The following is a 17,782-nucleotide window of genomic DNA, read 5'->3' as shown; positions in this document are numbered from 1 at the left end:
TTGTCATATATTGTCATAAAGAAAAACATTTTTCAAGAAAAATAATGTAAAAAAAGATGTATATTTTAATCTGCATCTAAATACCATCTGTTTTCCCTTTTGCTCTGATTTTTTCTCTCCAAATATGATTAATAAATCAATGTGTATTAAAAAATAAATATAGGAGAAAAAAAGAGAGATTTCCTCTGGGGACATTCTGTCCTTGTCTGAGTTGATGTTTTGGTCTTCCCTGTTATAGTGGCTTTCTATGGTCAAGATAATTTTTTCTTTCTTGTTCATTTTCTTCCTTTTCTTTTGATATTTTCTCTCTCTCTCTCTTTTTTTTTTTTTTTTTTTTTTTTTTTTTTTTTACTTTTATGGCTGAGCTTTGTTCCTGGGATCTCCGTCCCAAGAGTCCTGTGCAGCTCTGAGCCTTGGCTTTGAGCACAAAGGCCCCATTGTGTTGCAGGGGTTAGCTTTGCCTGCTTTTTTCAGAAAGAGTCTGGTTTTTCTTCTGAGCTGAAATTGGAGGTGGCCACACTGATCTGCTCTTCTACTGAGCCACAACTTGAGGGTCTTAGTTGCTAATTTGCTGTGATTAAGCCTTTCTCACCAGCTTTCCCAGAGTCTGTATGACTTAGGCTGAACACCCTTTTTACCGCAGTGAGACTGACTTTTCTTGAAGTTTTTCCAGTCTCTCTTGAGCCTGAAGAGTAGTTTCTTTCTGTCAGACTCTGTTCAGAGATTTGGTCTCATATGGTTTTAGAGGGAAACTGAGAGAACTTGAGCAGTTTCCTGGCTTTACTCTGCCATTTTGGTTCCATTCCCAGAAGTACAGAACTTTGTGTTTTCAAAAAATTTATCAGTCTTGATCAGATTGTAAGATTTATTTGCATATTGTACATACACACACACACACACACACACACACATATATATATATAATATGTGTATATATATATATATGTATATATATACATATATATGACATATATGTCTGTGTGTGTGTGTGTGTGTGTGTGTGTGTGTATCCTAAAGATTGCTTTAATTTCTTCTTTATTGGTGGTGATTTCACCTTTTTAATTTTTGACATTGGATGTTTGCTTTTATTATTTTTGTTTTAAATAAAGTTAACCAATGGATTATCTATCATGTTTTTATCATAAAGCTAACGCCTAAATTTATTGAGGCTCATTAGTTGTTTTTCTTTTTCTTTTTTTTTTTTTTAATCTTATCAATCTCCCCTTTGATTTCCAGGATTTCAAAATTGGGTATTCAATTAAGAATTTTTAATTTTTTTGAGTTAGTTTAGTTTCATACTCAGTTTATTTATCTGTTCTTTTTTCATTGTGTTGCTTTAAGAATATAGAGAAATAAATTTCTCGCTAAGTACTGCTCTAAGTTGATATGTTGCCTCATTGTTGTCATTTTCTTTAATTGGATATTTTATCATTTCTATCATTAATTTTTTGATCCACTTATTCTTTATCATTAGATTATTTACTTTCCAAATAATTTTAAATGTATTTTCCACTGCCCTTTGTTAAATGTAACTTTATTACATTATTATCTGAAAAGAGTTGATTTAATATTTGACTTTTACATTTGATGGTAGAGTTTTATTTTTGTGTGTGTGTCATATGTTGTTGATATGGTTTATCCCCCTCTGTTCCCATTTAGTTTTCTCTCAATGTCTGTCATATCTAGTTTTTTTTTTTCCTAATATTCTATTGAATTCCTTAGTTCCTTGTTTATTTTCTGATTGGATTTATCAAATTCTGAAAAAGCACATTGAAGCCCCCACTACTATAGCTTTGCTGTCCATTTCTCCTTGTAATTCACTTATCTTCTCTTTTAAAAATTTGCATGTTATAACATGTGTTTAATATTGATATTGCTTCATTGTTTATGGTATCTTCTAGCAAGATGTAATTTCCTTCCTTATCTCTTTTAATCAGAACTATTTTTGCCTTTCACTTTGTCTAGGATTTGGATTGGTATCCCTGGTTTTTGTTGTTGTTGTTTTTACTTCATCTGAAGTATATTCTGCTCCGGCCTCTTAACTTTTTTCTGTACATGTTACTCTGCTTCAAGTATGTTTCATTTAGAAACACATTGTAGAATTTTGTTTTTTGCTCCTCTCCACTATCCATTTCTGTTTTATGGGAAAGTTCATCCCATTCACTTTCACAGTTGTGATTATTATTTGTATATTCTGTCTATCCTATACTTCTTTCTAGTTGTTTTTTCTCTCCTCTGACACTTGTCCCTCCTTAGCAGTGTTTTGCTTTGGTCCACTTCCCTGAATCTGCTCTCCCTTTTGTCATTCTCTTCACCCCTTTAATATAATCTCCTTTCCTCATACTTCCATCTAAGGTAAGATATATGTCTACGTTCAACTGATTGTATATATAATTTTCTCTTTGAGCCAATACTGATGAGAATAATGATGTTCCTTGTTCAATCTCTTATCTTCCTCTCCAATATAGTAGGTTTTTCACATCTCTTCATGTGAAAAATTTATCTCATTCTAACTCTCTCTTTCTTCTGCAACAAGGGTACTTTTCTTTATCATACTTTATTTTTATATCATTCCTTCAAATGTATCTTGTTCCCATATCCTTTGTCAATATATATTCCTTGTAGCTGTACTATTGGAAGTACTATTATTAGGGATTACAAGTATCATTTTATATTCAACATTGTTTCACATTGAACATTTGATAAACCTGTGGTATTACTGAAAAAAATTAGAATCATCATTTATCATTCATAGATTTAAGTTTCTGAAATAGTCAACAGATTGGTGACCAAAAAATTAAATTCTCTCTGAACATTATAATTTTAAGGTTGTCTTTAAAAAAGTGCTAATGTTCACCTTGTCTCAATAGTCTAAAATGAACTGCTCTAAAACTTCTATTGGCTGGAGAAATTTTAGATTTATCTTTTGACAGTAATATTAGATAACTATAGGCCAAATAACTGAAGGAGCAGGTTCTAATACTGATGATATTTTTAAGATGCATAGTTAGCAGAATGAAGAAAATGCATGATCTACTACTTTTAAATGCCTGTACTTTGAAAGCATGTAACTTTTACTCAGCATTTAAATAGGCTGAAGAAGATTACACTAAACCTCTTATTGAAGATTTAAAGATGTGAAGTATAATTTATCCAAGAAGAAAAGCCACCCTGATTAATAATACTTTTGGTTACAGTGAGTGTTTATTAATTTGATCATGTTCACATGATGAATGTGCATTGAAATAAAGCAAATCTGGAAATGAAATAGGGTGTTTTTTTTCCAATTAGATGGAAACCCAAATTTTATTATTTTTGGAGAAAACAACTGTGCATACCCTTTAGACTAATCAGGGAGGATGTTCCCTGTTACAGATAGAGGTGAAGGATGAGGAAGATAACTCATTCTTTGAATCACATACAGCCAAACATTTCCTCAGAACTCTTACTGGAATTGAGTATGGAGTGTTTTTTTAAATTCTTAATGTCTAATCCTTGTTTCAAATAGGATGAATTTATGTACAGACATATGAAGAAAAGTTTTCAGAATGAGTACAATGAATTAAACATTTGTTAAGTACCTATATCATATAAAATATGATATTAGACACAAATAAAGCTAGAACATACCTTCCCAGTCCAGAGTTTATGGTTAAATTGATGAAAATACATCAATAGAAGTAATTATGAAAACATGACAACAGATAAATGGTAGTCTCAAGAAAAGTGCTACAAGAAATTAGTAATAAGTTATTTTATTTTTTTCAATTAGCATGGTCATGAACATTTTTATGAAGAAGGTGGTACCCAACCTAAGTTTTAAAGAAGAGTCTTCAACAGATTAGAAATTATGTGCATCACTTAAGAATATAGATACTCCTTTTTTTTTTTTGCTTACCATGTATTAATTTTATATATATATATATATATATATATATATATATATATATATATATATATATATATATATATATATATCACAGGGCTACAGGTGATTCTAAATTTCAGAGAACGTGAAGAACTTCAGTGGTCAAGGAAGTTTTCTTATTAAGGAATTCTATATCAAAGTGAAAATACAGGTCTAGTAATTAACATAAACAGGTCTTAACATAAATAGATATTAAAATAAACAGATCTATGTTTATGCTTAATCAGTTAAAAACATTATGTATTGGTCTTTTTCACTTCTGAACCATTTTTCATATTGAAATACTCTTTTATGTATTAACATGTTAAATGTTCCAACATCTAACAAAGGGTTCCATGCAACAGATAGTTAAGAAATATCCAATGAGGGGCAGCTAGGTGGTGCAGTGGATAGAGCACCAGCCTTGAATTCAGGAGGACCCGAGTTCAAATCTGGTCTCAGACACTTAACACTTCCTAGCTGTGTGACCATGGGCAAGTCACTTAACCCCAGCCTCAAAAAAAAAAAAAAAAAAAAAAAAATATATATATATATATATATATATATATATATATATATATATATATCCAATAAATCTGATTTATGAACTAGGATTAACTAGTGCTCTTTGTATCCATTATATGTGCTTGTCTGGGAATGACATCACTCAAAGTTATGCTATGATTCTATCACTATTTTCCTTTCACATATTGACTACTATACAGAATTCTATGAATTCATCAACCTTTGCTATGGATTTAATTGACAAATTTGGATCTTTTTTCTCTGGTCTTTCTCCCATTTTCCAAATATGCTTCTTATAATGTCTGTCTTGTATTTGCATTAATTAGCACAATGAATAAATACTTATTAATTCCCTACTATACTTTTTTTTTTTTTTTTGCTTTTAACTATTAGAATGAGAGGGGGAAAATATGTTTTCTCCTCTCTACTTTAGGAAAAGAGAGGAAAGGAGAGAAGAGCAGAGAAGAGAGAGGAGGGAAGAAGAGAAGAAGAAAGTAGGTGGTAGATAAGAATGAAAGAGAAGATGGAGAAAAGGAGAAGGGAAGAGTGAGTTGTGAATCTTACTTCTTTTTCTTTTTGAAATTTCAGGAACCCTTTTTATTGGCAGAAGGAGATCCCAGGGGCACATGTGTGTAGAATAGCTCCATATAGATTTTCTGAGAAGCTAGGTCCCCACAAAATCAAAAGAGGGAATATTACCTTTGAAATTTAGTCCAGTATCTCCATCTTCATTGTTGAGGTATTTGTATAATTTTATGGTTTTACATTCCCTAGTTAACATTCATTTTAAAGCCATCACCATCTCTCCAAGCTCAAAAATCAGTCATCATTAATTCTCTTATGCTTTCTATTGTTTTATTAATAAAATATTTTTTGCTTGTCCATTATCATTACATGGACTTATTTCCTCCATTACCCCCACTTTTCTTCTCTCGCCAAAGTTCTATCTCTTCTTTCTTTCTTTCTTTCTTTCTTTCTTTCTTTCTTTCTTTCTTTCTTTCTTTCTTTCTTTCTTTCTTTCTTTCTTTCTTTCTTTTAAAAAGAAAAGGTCACACATCTAGTGAAGGTCACACATTTAAGAAGTGTTAAAGTATCTGAAGCCAGATTTGAACTCAGGTCCTCCTGACTTCAGGACTGGTGTTCTATCCTCTGTGGCACCTAGCAGCCCCAGTTCTATCATTTTTTACCTTTCTCCAATTCTTACCACCACCCTATCACCTTACACTTATTTATATTCCATTCATGGTTATCTTCCTATTTGACATCTATAATCATACCATTTTACTCCTCAAAAAACAAGTTTCCCATATCCCAAACCACCATGTCTTACTGCCAAAGCTTTCTGTTAATATAGCAGAACTGCTTATTTCTGTTCCACTCAGAAATTCCTCCTTTTCTGTCACTTGATGAGAATAGGAAGATGCCTTTTTAAGGACAATTTTAAGTCTTTTGCCAACCAGTCTTTATTTTAAAATAAAATCTATTAACAATTCATGAAATTATTGCTGATGAATTCAAAGTAGCCTATTATTTAGTATAAAGATCATGAATGAGAAAGTCAGTATACTGGTTTCTTGCTTTGCCTTGATGCTCCTAAATTATTCACAATGTATCCCATTTAAATACAAGTTATGCCTTTGCCAGCTTTTAACATTTCACTGTAGAATAATAATAATAAAAAAAAATTCCTTTATAATTCATACTGAAAAAGCTTATATTTTAATTCACTCAAAGTTGGGTACCTATTATTTGATCTTCAAGAATGGTTTTCAAAATGGGAAGGTAGCTTCCCATTAAAACACATGATGAAGCATTCTTGATGATGCAAAAAAAAAATCCCATTTTTTTCCCCCTAGATCATCATAGTTAAGATTCTCTGCCAAAGATCTTCAATTTAGAAAAGGAAGCTTTGAACAAAATACTCTTCTCAGATTGAACTTGGCACTTTGATATGAATCATAATTTCATTTACTTAAATGACCATTCTTCACTAATTTATTCATGTGCAGTCAAAAATATGACAGTTATGACATATTTCATGAATACATATTTATTTGTAGCATATGAGAGCTGGGGGATAAACAGCTGGGCATTAATGTTTGTTCTTTAATATTTTAAAAAGATTTTATTTAATATTCCCTCACAGAAGCCATTCCAAATTACTCATTCTGCTTTATCTAGAACCCCACACTTCACTCCCTGAATCCCAGAGATTGTCCCTTCACACCCATTTTCTTGGAGCAAGTTTTCTTTCCCTCCTTCCTACCTTGAAGTATCTGTGTATTTCTTGATGAAATTTTCCTTCTTTCCAGTTTCAAAGAAAGAATTGTCCATATCTTTCTTCAAGCTGAAGGCATTCCCTTGGCATTGGAGTGGAATTGTGCAAAGAATGCTAAAAATGAATTCAATAAAACTTTTTTAAGATGTCTCTTAGATGATTATAATTTGTAACCCTGGGCATATCACTGAGCCCTTAAAAATATGAATTTTCTTATCTGTAAAATGAAGATAATCATTCCAACTTCAATGGTTGTCATAGGGTTCAAATAAGTATATATGGGCAAAAACATTTTATGAACTCATAAGTTTTTCTGCCTTAGATCTTGCCCTATCTCATTTCTTCTAAGTGTGGCCAATTTTCAGGGTTTTCTAGGCAAATTGACCTGGTTACCTTTTTTTTTTTTCCCCTAAACTTGACATTGCAGCTCTTGCCTTTGTGTTTTTGCAGAAGGTATGACACACATATGAAATGAACTTCCTATTCATCTGCACATTATAAAATTCTTAGCTTCTTTCAAGGATTGACTCAGGAATCTCTTGTTCTGGAAAGCCTGATTCCTCTTACTTAGTTGTAAGTTTCCCTCTCTCTATCTCCCTTTCATTTTTCCCTCTTATTTTCAGAATACCATACAGATTTATGCATTTTTTTTTCTTTCCTAGAATATAAGGTCCTTGAGAGGAGAGATTGTCTAGGATTTTGCTTCTTTTACCTTTATTGCCATGTACATACCTAAAAGATGCCTAATAAAGAGTTGTGCAATTGGATTTGATTATACCATAAATGCTCTTTCTCTCCATCTCTTGACTTCAAGACTTAGATATGACAGTTACCTAATTCTACATTTCAGTCAGAATCAATAAGCACTTAGTAAACATCTTCTATGTGCCAAGCATTATATTAGATTTTGGGAATATTAATTCAAAAATAAAATAAACATTCCCCCAAAATAATTTGTTCTCTATTATATAAATCAATAAATGAACAAGTAAATATGTATGCATTGTATTATTTGACCTAAAAAAAAAAAATCAAATGAAGGAGACACAGTAATATTGCTCCCAATATTTAAAAAGTTAAAAACTTCAGAGAGATTTATAAGGTTTAAGGTCACAGAGTAGTATAGCCTGTGTTTAGAACTCAAGCATAAATGTTGTTCAATAATAAAACCAGAAATAAGAAAATGACTCTCTTTGGAACAGATGAACTAAAAAGTTAAGTATGAGAATTTTTTTTAAGTAGACATGGGACAATTTCAAGGTCTCCATATTTGCAAACAAAAGAAAATTTTCAAAAGCTTTTTAAGATTAGACATCTAACTCTTCTTATATTCTCTATTGTTTCTTCTTTTCATATAATCACTTGATTTATATACTTTGTGTTTTTATATAATCTACATCTCTAAATACATCCCTCTACATAATTCCCACTAAAGAATAATATCTTGTGAGCCAAAAGAGGAAAGGGAAAAATAATATAGCAAAAGTAACATATTGGGGGCGGTGCCAAGATGGCAGAGAAGATACATGTGAATTTCTAAGATCCTTTCTTCCCTCAATACCAACTACTTAAATCAGCCTCAAAAATAATGCTGGACTGATAAAAACCACAAGGATTAGAAGCACAACTTACCAGCCAAAGAGATTCTGGAATTTCAACAGAAAAGGTCGATTCCAAGGGGAGGAAAAAAAAAAAAAAAAAAAGATTAGCACAGACAGTGTTGGATTGGGGCTAGCACACTGGGCCAAATGGGCTGGGGAGAACTCTGGGATCAGAGAAGCCACTGTGATAGAAGAATCTGGCATAGGCTGATAGCTCTACTCTGCTTATAAAATAGAAGATCAGAAGGGAAATCAAAGCCACATTACATCAATACCAGCAAATATAATCACCCCAAAACAGAAGTGACCTAACAGATACTGGGACAGCTGTGCAGCCGCCTGCTGCTGTCTGGGGCTTTTCCTTGGCGCAGTTAAGACCTGAAGAAGCAGAGACACACCTTGGGGTAGCATCTAATCCACATAGTGCAGGGCTCAGCCTGAGGCAGTGGAATTCTCCCTGTAGCAAAATTCCAGCAGCAACAGAACTAACACAATAGTGGAACCTTTGTAGCGGGGACTGTACTTTCTGAGGAGACACTTCCAGTTTGAGCGCAAGGGCTTTTCTTGTCAGCTGCTAATATCCACGGCTCCACAAAAGGCTTTGGCTGGGGTTTGTGATGCTTTTACTATTCAGACGCTAGTCTCAGGGCAGTCACTAGGCCACACAGCAAGGGGCCTTCACTGGGCACTCCTCGCAACTCAGCCGTGCTAACCATCTCTAAGTCACTTCCTGGAGAGAGGGGAACTCTCTCCCAGAGCTCTCTTAGTCCAGACGCAGGATAGCAACAACTTATCCCCATCTGGGGGGAAGCTGATAAATTTCCTACCCAAAGGGCAGACCCCACACAGAGTGTTAACAATGAGTAAGAAGCTGAAGAGAACAATTGACACGTTCCAAACAGAGAAAGAGTGGGTATCCAACCCTTAGGAGGCTAACAGCGAGAAAGTCTTCAGATAATACCCTAAAGGGGAATGATACCTGCCTCCCATCACATAACTCTCTCCTAGAAGAGATTATTAAAAAGTTAAGAGAGTTTGGAGAAAAATGGGAAAAGGAAAGAGAAGCTATGATAGAGAATAACAGTGTCCTGAAATTTGAGTTGAAAAAAATAAAGAATTCACAGGAGGTGCAGGGAAACAAAATTTGTGAAATAGAAAAGGTTAAAAAAAATCACAGGAAAGTAGAATTTCTGAATTGGAAAAGATACAAAATTCTCAAGAAAGTAGGATTTGTGATTTGGAAAAAGAAAATAAATCACTAAAAAAAATTAGTGAAATGGAAAAATACAACAGAACAAAATAATTCATTTAAAAACTCAATTAGACATAAACAAACAAAAAAAAACTAAAAAAATGTGAATGAAGAAAATAACTCCTTAAAAATCAGGACTGAACAAATAGAAATGAATGATTCATTGAGAAACCAAGAATCAGTCAAACAAAACAAAAAATATGAAATGTTGGAGGATAACATCAAATAATTACTGGGAAAATCTATAGACCTGGAAAAATAGATCTAGGAAAGATAATCTGAGGATCATTGGAATTCCCAAAATTATGATAAAAAAAGAACATAGATTCTATTTTACAGGAAATCATCAAAGAGAACTGTCCAGAGATAATAGAAACAGAAGGGAAAATAGACATTGAAAGAATTCATCGAACACTGTCTGAAAAAGACTCTAAATAACAGAACTCCATGGAAGATTGTGGCTAAGCTGAAGAACTATCAAACATAGGAAAAAATATTGCAAGCAGTTAGGAAAAAACAATTCAAATATTGAGGTGCCACAATAAGGGTAACTCAAGATCTGGCTGCCTCCACATTAAAGAATCAAAGGGCCTGGAACCTGATATTCCAAAAGGCAAAAGAACTAGGAATGCAAACAAGAATAAACTACCTAGCCAAGTTTAGCATTTCTTCCATGGAAGAAGATGGACATTTAATGAAACAGAGGAATTCCATTTGTTTCGAAGAAAAAAAAAAAAAAAAAAAAAAACAGACTTAAAGAAGAAAGTCCACATGGATAATTTTATTTTACTGATATAACAAAAAAAAGGAAAGTAATAAAGGGAATGGGATAGTATCAGAAAAAGGGAAAGAAGAGACAAAAAGAGGGAAACTACATCTCAGGAAGAGGCATAGAAAACATACCAAATCTGAGGGAATTTAGAAAGGGGGAGAAATATTGTTTGAATCTTACTCTCATCAGAGTAGGCTCAAAGAGTAAATAATTGACATATTTGTTTTTCAGAGAATTCTCTCTCACCTCATTAAAAAGGGGGAGAGGAAAAGGGGAAAAAAAGGAGGAATAAGGGAAGGGTACAAGAAAGGGGAAGGGACTTAGAAGGAGGGGGTGGGATATTAAAAAGGGAGGGCTACACATCACAAGTGGGGTCCATAAATTAAATACTGGGAAAGGGGTTCAAGGGGGACAAGAGGGGAAAAAAGCATAATCAGGGGATAATATGATGGCAGGAAATACAGAATTAGTAATTTTAACTGTAAATGTGAATGGGATGAACTCTCCCATTAAATGGAGGCAGATAGTAGACTGGATCAAAAGTCAGAACCCTACAATATGATGTTTATAGGAAACACACTTAAAGCAGGGAGATACATACAGAGTAAAGGAAAAAGGTTGGAACAGAATCTATTATGCTTCAGATAAAGCCAAAAAATCCTCATCTCAGATCAAGCAAAAGCAGAAAATTGATCTAATTAAAAGAGATAAGGAAGGAAACTATATCCTGCTAAAAGGTAGTATAGACAATGAAGCCATATCAATAATAAAGATATATGCACCAAGTGGTATAGCATCTAACTTCCTAAAGGAAAAGTTAAGGGAATTGCAAAAAGAAATAGAAAGCAAAACTATAATAGTGGGAGATCTCAACCTTGCACTCTCAAAATTAGATAAATCAAACCGCAAAACAAATAAAAAAGAAATTAAAGAGGTAAATAGAACATTAGAAAAACTAGGTATAATAGACCTTTGGAGAAAACTGAATGGCGATAGAAAGGATTATATTTTCTTCTCAGCAGTTCATGGATCCTATACAAAAATTGACCATATATTGGGACATAAAGATCTCAAAATTAAATGCAGGAAGGCAGAAATAGCAAATACCTTCTTCTCAGATCACAATGCAATAAAAACTACATTCAATAAGAAGTTAGGGGTAAATAGACCAAAAAGTAATTGGAAATTAAATAATCTCATCTTAAAGAATTACTGGGTGAAACAGCAAATTATAGAAAAAATTAATAATTTCACCCAAGATAATGACAACGATGAGACATCAAACAAAAATTTGTGGGATGCAGCTAAAGCAGTAATAAAGGGAAATTTTATATCTTTGGAAGCTTATTTGAATAGAATAGAGAAAGAGAAGATAAATGAATTGGACCTGCAACTTAAAAAGCTAGAAAAAGACCAAATTAAAACCCCCCAACCAAAAGCTAAACTTGCAATTCTAAAATTAAAAGGAGAAATCAATAATATTGAAAGTAAAAAAAAAAAAAAAAAAAAAAACAAAAAAAAAACAAAAAAACAATACTATTGAATTAATAAATAAAACCAAGAATTGGTTTTATGAAAAAGCCAATAAAATAGATAAACTTTGGTAAATCTGATCAGAAAAAGGAAAGAGGAAAATCAAATTGTTAGTCTTACAAATGAAAAGGGGGATCTTTCCACCAATGAAGAGGAAATTAGAGAAATAATAAGGAGTTACTTTGCTCAACTTTATGCCAATAAATTTGATAACATAACTGAAATGAATGACTTCCTCCAAAAATATAGGCTTCCTAGATTAACAGAGGAGGCAAACTGCTTAAATAATCCCATTTCAGAAAAAGTAATAGAACAAGCTATTAATCAACAACCCCAGGAAAAAATCCTTAGGACCAGATGGATTTACATGTGAATTCTACCAAACATTTAAAGAACAATTAGCCCCAATGTTATATAAACAATTTGAAAAAATAAGGGATGAAGGAGTCCTACCAAACTCCTTTTATGACACAGACATTGTACTGATACCTAAACCAGGTAAATTAAAAACTGAGAAACAAAACTACAGACCAATCTCTTTCATGAATATTGATGCTAAAATCTTAAATAAGATATTAGCAAAAAGAATTCAGAAAATCATCTCCCGGATAATACACTATGATCAAGTAGGATTTATGCCAAGAATGCAGGGCTGGTTTAATATTAGGAAAACTATTATTATAATTGACTATATTAATAATCAAATTAATAAAAACCATATGATCATCTCAATAGATGCAGAAAAAGCATTTGATAAAATACAACATCCATTCCTACTAAAAATGCTTGAGAGTATAGGAATAAATGGACTATTCCTTAAAATAGTCAGGAGCATATATTTAAGACTGTCAGTAAGCATAATATGTAATGGATAGAAAGTGGAACCTTTCCCAGTAAGATCAGGAGTGAAACAAGGTTGCGCACTATCACTATTACTATTCAATATTGTATTAGAAATGCTAGCCTCAGCAATAAGAGTCGAGAAAGAGATTAAAGAAATAAGAGTAGGGGGAGCCAAGATGGCGGAGAAGAAACACACGACTCAGTGAACGTCCTCACTCCCTCACAACCAATTAGATAAATTAAGTCTCAGAATTAGCCCAGGACTGATAGATACCACAAGGACTGGAAGCACGACTTACCAGCTGAAGAGAATCTGGAGTTTCAGTAGGAAAGGTCAGTTCACAGGGGAGGAAGAAGAGAGGCCAGCACAGACGGTGGGGTAGTGGCACACTGCGCCGGGCGCGCTGGGGAGGCCTCTGGGATCAGAGAAGCCACTGAGGTAAAGGAATCTGGCACAGGCTGTTAGCTCTTCTCTGCTAATTATTTAGCAGTTCAGAAGAGAAAGCCAAAATATTTTAAAACTCAGATTAGATTTTCCCCGGATCCTGGAGGTGACTCAGCAGATCTCGGCACCAGGGGGCGTGGCCTCAGCTACCTCCTGAGAATAGTTAAGAGATTGACAAGTGGGTGGATACGGCCCAAGGCAACACACACTGCCTAGCTTAGCTGGAGGCAGTGGAACTCAGCTCCAGGAAGTCCCAGAGAAGAGGAACCTTTGAACTAGGAACCGCGGTTTCTGGCAGACACTTCCAGTCTGAGCACAGGGGCTTTTCATGTCACCTGTTGCAGACATCCACGCCCCACCCGGACACATAGGCTGGGCTTTGTGCTGTCTTTACTATTCAATGCCCTCGAAGCACAGTAGTGCTAATCACCTCTGAGGCACTTCCAGGGAGGGGGTGGGGAACTCTCTCCCAGAGCTCTATCTTAGCTCAGGCGCAGGAGCCGCTGCATCCATCTGGTCTGGGAGGAAGCTGGTAAAGAAGTAAATAAATAATTTCCTACCCCAGGGACAGACCCCAAAAAATTTTTTAAGTATGAGCAAAAAGCCAAGAAAAACCATAGATTCCTTCTATACAGATAAAGAGCGGGTATCCAACCCCGAGGAAGTTAACAGCAGAGAGACAGCAGATAACAACCTAAAGGGGAACGATTCCTGCCCCCCATCACATAACTCTCTCCTAGATGAGACTCTTAAAAAATTAAGGGAGATTGAAGAAAAATGGGGAAAGGAAAGGGAAGCTATGATAGAGAATAACAACGTCCTGAAATTGGAGTTGGAAAAAATAAAGAATTCACAGGAGATGCAGGGAAACAAAATTTATGAATTAGAAAAGGTTAAAAAAACACAGGAAAGTAGGATTTCTGAATTGGAAAAGATAAAAAAGTCTCAAGAAAATAGAATTTCTGAATAGGAAAAAGAAAATAATTCTCAAAAAAAAAAATTAGGGAAATGGAAAAAAATTCAATAGAGCAAAATAATTCATTTAAAAACGAAATTGGGCATTTACAAAAAGAACTAAAAACTGTGAAAGAAGAAAATAACTCCTTAAAAGTCAGGATGGAACAAATAGAAATGAATGATTCACAGAGAACCCAAGAATCAGTCAAACAAAACAAAAAAAATGAGAAGCTGGAGAACAACGTCAAATACTTACTGGGAAAATCTATAGACCTGGAAAATAGATCTAGGAGAGATAATCTGCGGATTATTGGACTTCCAGAAAACTATGACCAAGAAATAAGAGTAGGTAATAAGGAAATCAAACTGTCACTCTTTGCAGATGATATGATGGTATACTTAGAGAACCCCAGAGATTCTAATAAAAAGTTATTAGAAATAATTCACAACTTTAACAAAATTGCTGGATACAAAATAAATCCACATAAATCCTCAGCATTTTTATACATCACCAACAATATGCAACAGCAAGAGATACAAAGAGGAATTCCATTGAAAACAACTGTCGAGAGCATAAAATATTTGGGAATCCATATACCAAAGAAAAGTCAGGAATTATATGAGCAAAATTACAAAATACTTGCCACAAAAATAAAGTCAGATTTAAATAATTGGAAAGACATTCAATGCTCTCAGATAGGCCAAACAAATATAATAAGGATGACAATACTCCCCAAACTAATGTATTTATTTAGTGCTATGCCAATCAGACTCCCAAGAATCTATTTTAATGACTTAGAAAAAATAACAACAAAATTTATATGGAAGAATAAAAGGTCGAGAATTTCACTTTTTAATGAAAAAAAAAAAGTCAGATGAAGGTGATCTAGCTGTACCTGATCTAAAGTTATATTATAAAGCATCAGTCACCAAAATCATTTGGTACTGGCTAAGAAATAGACTAGTCAATCAGTGGAACAGATTAGGTACAAAGGACAAAATAGGGTACAACTATAGCAATCTAGTGTTTGACAAACCCAAAGATACCATCATTTGGGATAAGAATTCATTATTTGAAAAAAACTGTTGGGAAAACTGGAAATCAATATGGCAGAAATTATATATGGACCCACACTTAACACTATATACCAAGATAAGATCAAAATAGGTCCATGATTAAGTCATAGAGAATGATATCATAAATAGAGTAGAGGAACAGAGGATAGTTTACCTCTCAGACTTGTGAAGAAGGAAAGAATTTATGACCAGAGGAGAACTAGAGATCATTATTGATCACAAAATAGAAGATTTTGTTTACATCAAACTAAAAAGTTTCTGTACAAACAATACTAATGCAAACAAGATTAGAAGGGAAGTAACAAATTGGGAAAATGTTTTTTACAGTTAAAGGTTCTAATAAAGATCTCATTTCCAAAATATATAGAAAACTGACACTAATTTATAAGAAATCAAACCATTCTACAATTGATAAATGGTCAAAGGATATGAACAGACAATTCTCAGATGAAGAAATTGAAACTATATCCACTCATATGAAAAAGTGTTCCAAATCACTACTGATCAGAGAAATGCAAATTAAGACAACTCTGAGATACCACTACACACCTGTCAGATTGGCTAAGAGGACAGGAACAAATAGTGATGAATGTTGGAGGGGATGTGGGAAAACTGGGACACTAATACATTGTTGGTGGAGTTGTGAAAGAATCCGGCCATTTTGGAGAGCAATTTGGAACTATGCCCAAAAAGTTATCAAACTGTGCATACCCTTTGATTCAGCAGTGCTACTACTGGGCTTATATCTCAATAAAATACTAAAGTTGAGAAAGGGACCTATATGTGCCAAAATGTTTGTGGCAGCTCTTTTTGTAGTGGCTAGAAAATGGAAAATGAATGGATATCCATCAATTGGAGAATGGTTGGGTAAATTATGGTATATGAATGTTATGGAATATTATTGCTCTGTAAGAAATGATCAGCAGGATAAATACAGAGAGGTTTGGAGAGACTTACATGAACTGATGCTGAGTGAAATGAGCAGAACCAGAAGATCACTATCCATTTCACCAACAATACTGTATGAAGATATATTCTGATTGAAGTGGATATCTTCACATAAAGAAAATCCAACTCACTTCCAGTTGATCAGTGATGGACAGAAACAACTGCACCCAGAGAAGGAACACTGGGAATTGAATATAAACTGTTTGCACTACTGTCTTTCTACCCACATTACTTATACCTTCGGAATCCAATTCTTAAAGTGCAACAAGAAAATTGGATTTACACACGTATATTGTTTCTAGGTTATATTGTAAAACATTTAATATGCATGGGAGGGAGTAGAGGGATGGAGGGGAAAATTTGGAAAAAGGGTAATGTTATAAAAAAATTACTCATGTATATGTATTGTCAAAAAATTTTATAATCATAAAATTAATAAAAAAGTAACATATCAAAATAATTCTGATAGATTTCTGTAGTATTACATATTCATAGCTCCCTGCCCTTGCGAATAAAGGGATGAGGTGATTTTGCTCCCTTTTTAATTGTTGATCATGCCCCTTTCATTTCACAAAGGTAGCAACATTTCTTCCACTCTTATTACATGCCCCAAAGAAATGTCTGCTGATTCAATTTGAGATATTTGTGAAGAATAAACCTACTCTCTCATCATATAAAAAAAAATAATTATGGATGTATACACATAACAGCAAACCCTTGAATTACAGTTGTGAAAAATGTTTGTGAAGGGGGAAAATTCTCAATGCTTAAATAATTAATTTCAGCAGAATTCATTAAGACTTTCTGAATTTCCAATAGAATTCAAATAAAATAAAACCCAGAGATAAGAAAAGTCAGAACAGTTAAATCAGTTGAAAAAGACAAGGAAAAATGTTAAAAGTAACATAACTATCTGAGCAGACTTTGATATTTTTACACTTTTTTTTTTTTTACTTGTCAAAATGTTCATCATCAATTTGACTTTCAGATTTTGGTTTTGAACTCTGCAGCTGCATCAAAGTGGTGGGGAATTGTGGGGGTAGAGATGAGGTGGATGGAAATTGCCATGTTAAGAAACAGATTAGAAAAATCTAACTCTAATGAAATCACATGTAACCATAAGGGGCTGGTTAAGTAAGCAAATCCAGGGACTCAATGATCCTGATAGGACACAAATGAGATTGAGTCTCTCTTGGAAGCAAAGGAGTACATCTCACAAGTATGAGAAATTGCAAAACAAGCTGTGAAAATAATTGTATTTCTGATAGAAAAAAAATGTCATTTCATTATAGAAACATGAACAATTACCTAAGTATGTACAACAGTTCTAAATATTGCAGTTCCAGTTCTTCCCAATCATATTCCTAGTTCTTCTACTCTTCTTTGAGGCATTTAGTCAATGATTGACTAATAATTGACAGGTCACAGGAACAAGTGAAATAGCTATTTGACTCCCAATAGCCCCAAGTCATTCTTAAAGATCTCAGACTGATAAAAGTTTATATCTGAGTGATGTCTTCTGTTTTTCTAGTTAGGAAGACTATGACACGTTTTGTAATGAAAATTCCAAAGAAAAGCAATTAACAGAGTGATAAAATCTGAGATTTGGAATGCATGTTACATGCCATTTAATCCTGTTTCATA

The sequence above is a fragment of the Sminthopsis crassicaudata genome, chromosome 6 (genome assembly GCF_048593235.1).
Source record: "Sminthopsis crassicaudata isolate SCR6 chromosome 6, ASM4859323v1, whole genome shotgun sequence".
Lineage (NCBI taxonomy): Eukaryota > Metazoa > Chordata > Mammalia > Dasyuromorphia > Dasyuridae > Sminthopsis > Sminthopsis crassicaudata.
The sequence above is the reverse complement of the archived record's forward strand: the minus strand, read 5'-3'. Positions refer to the sequence as shown.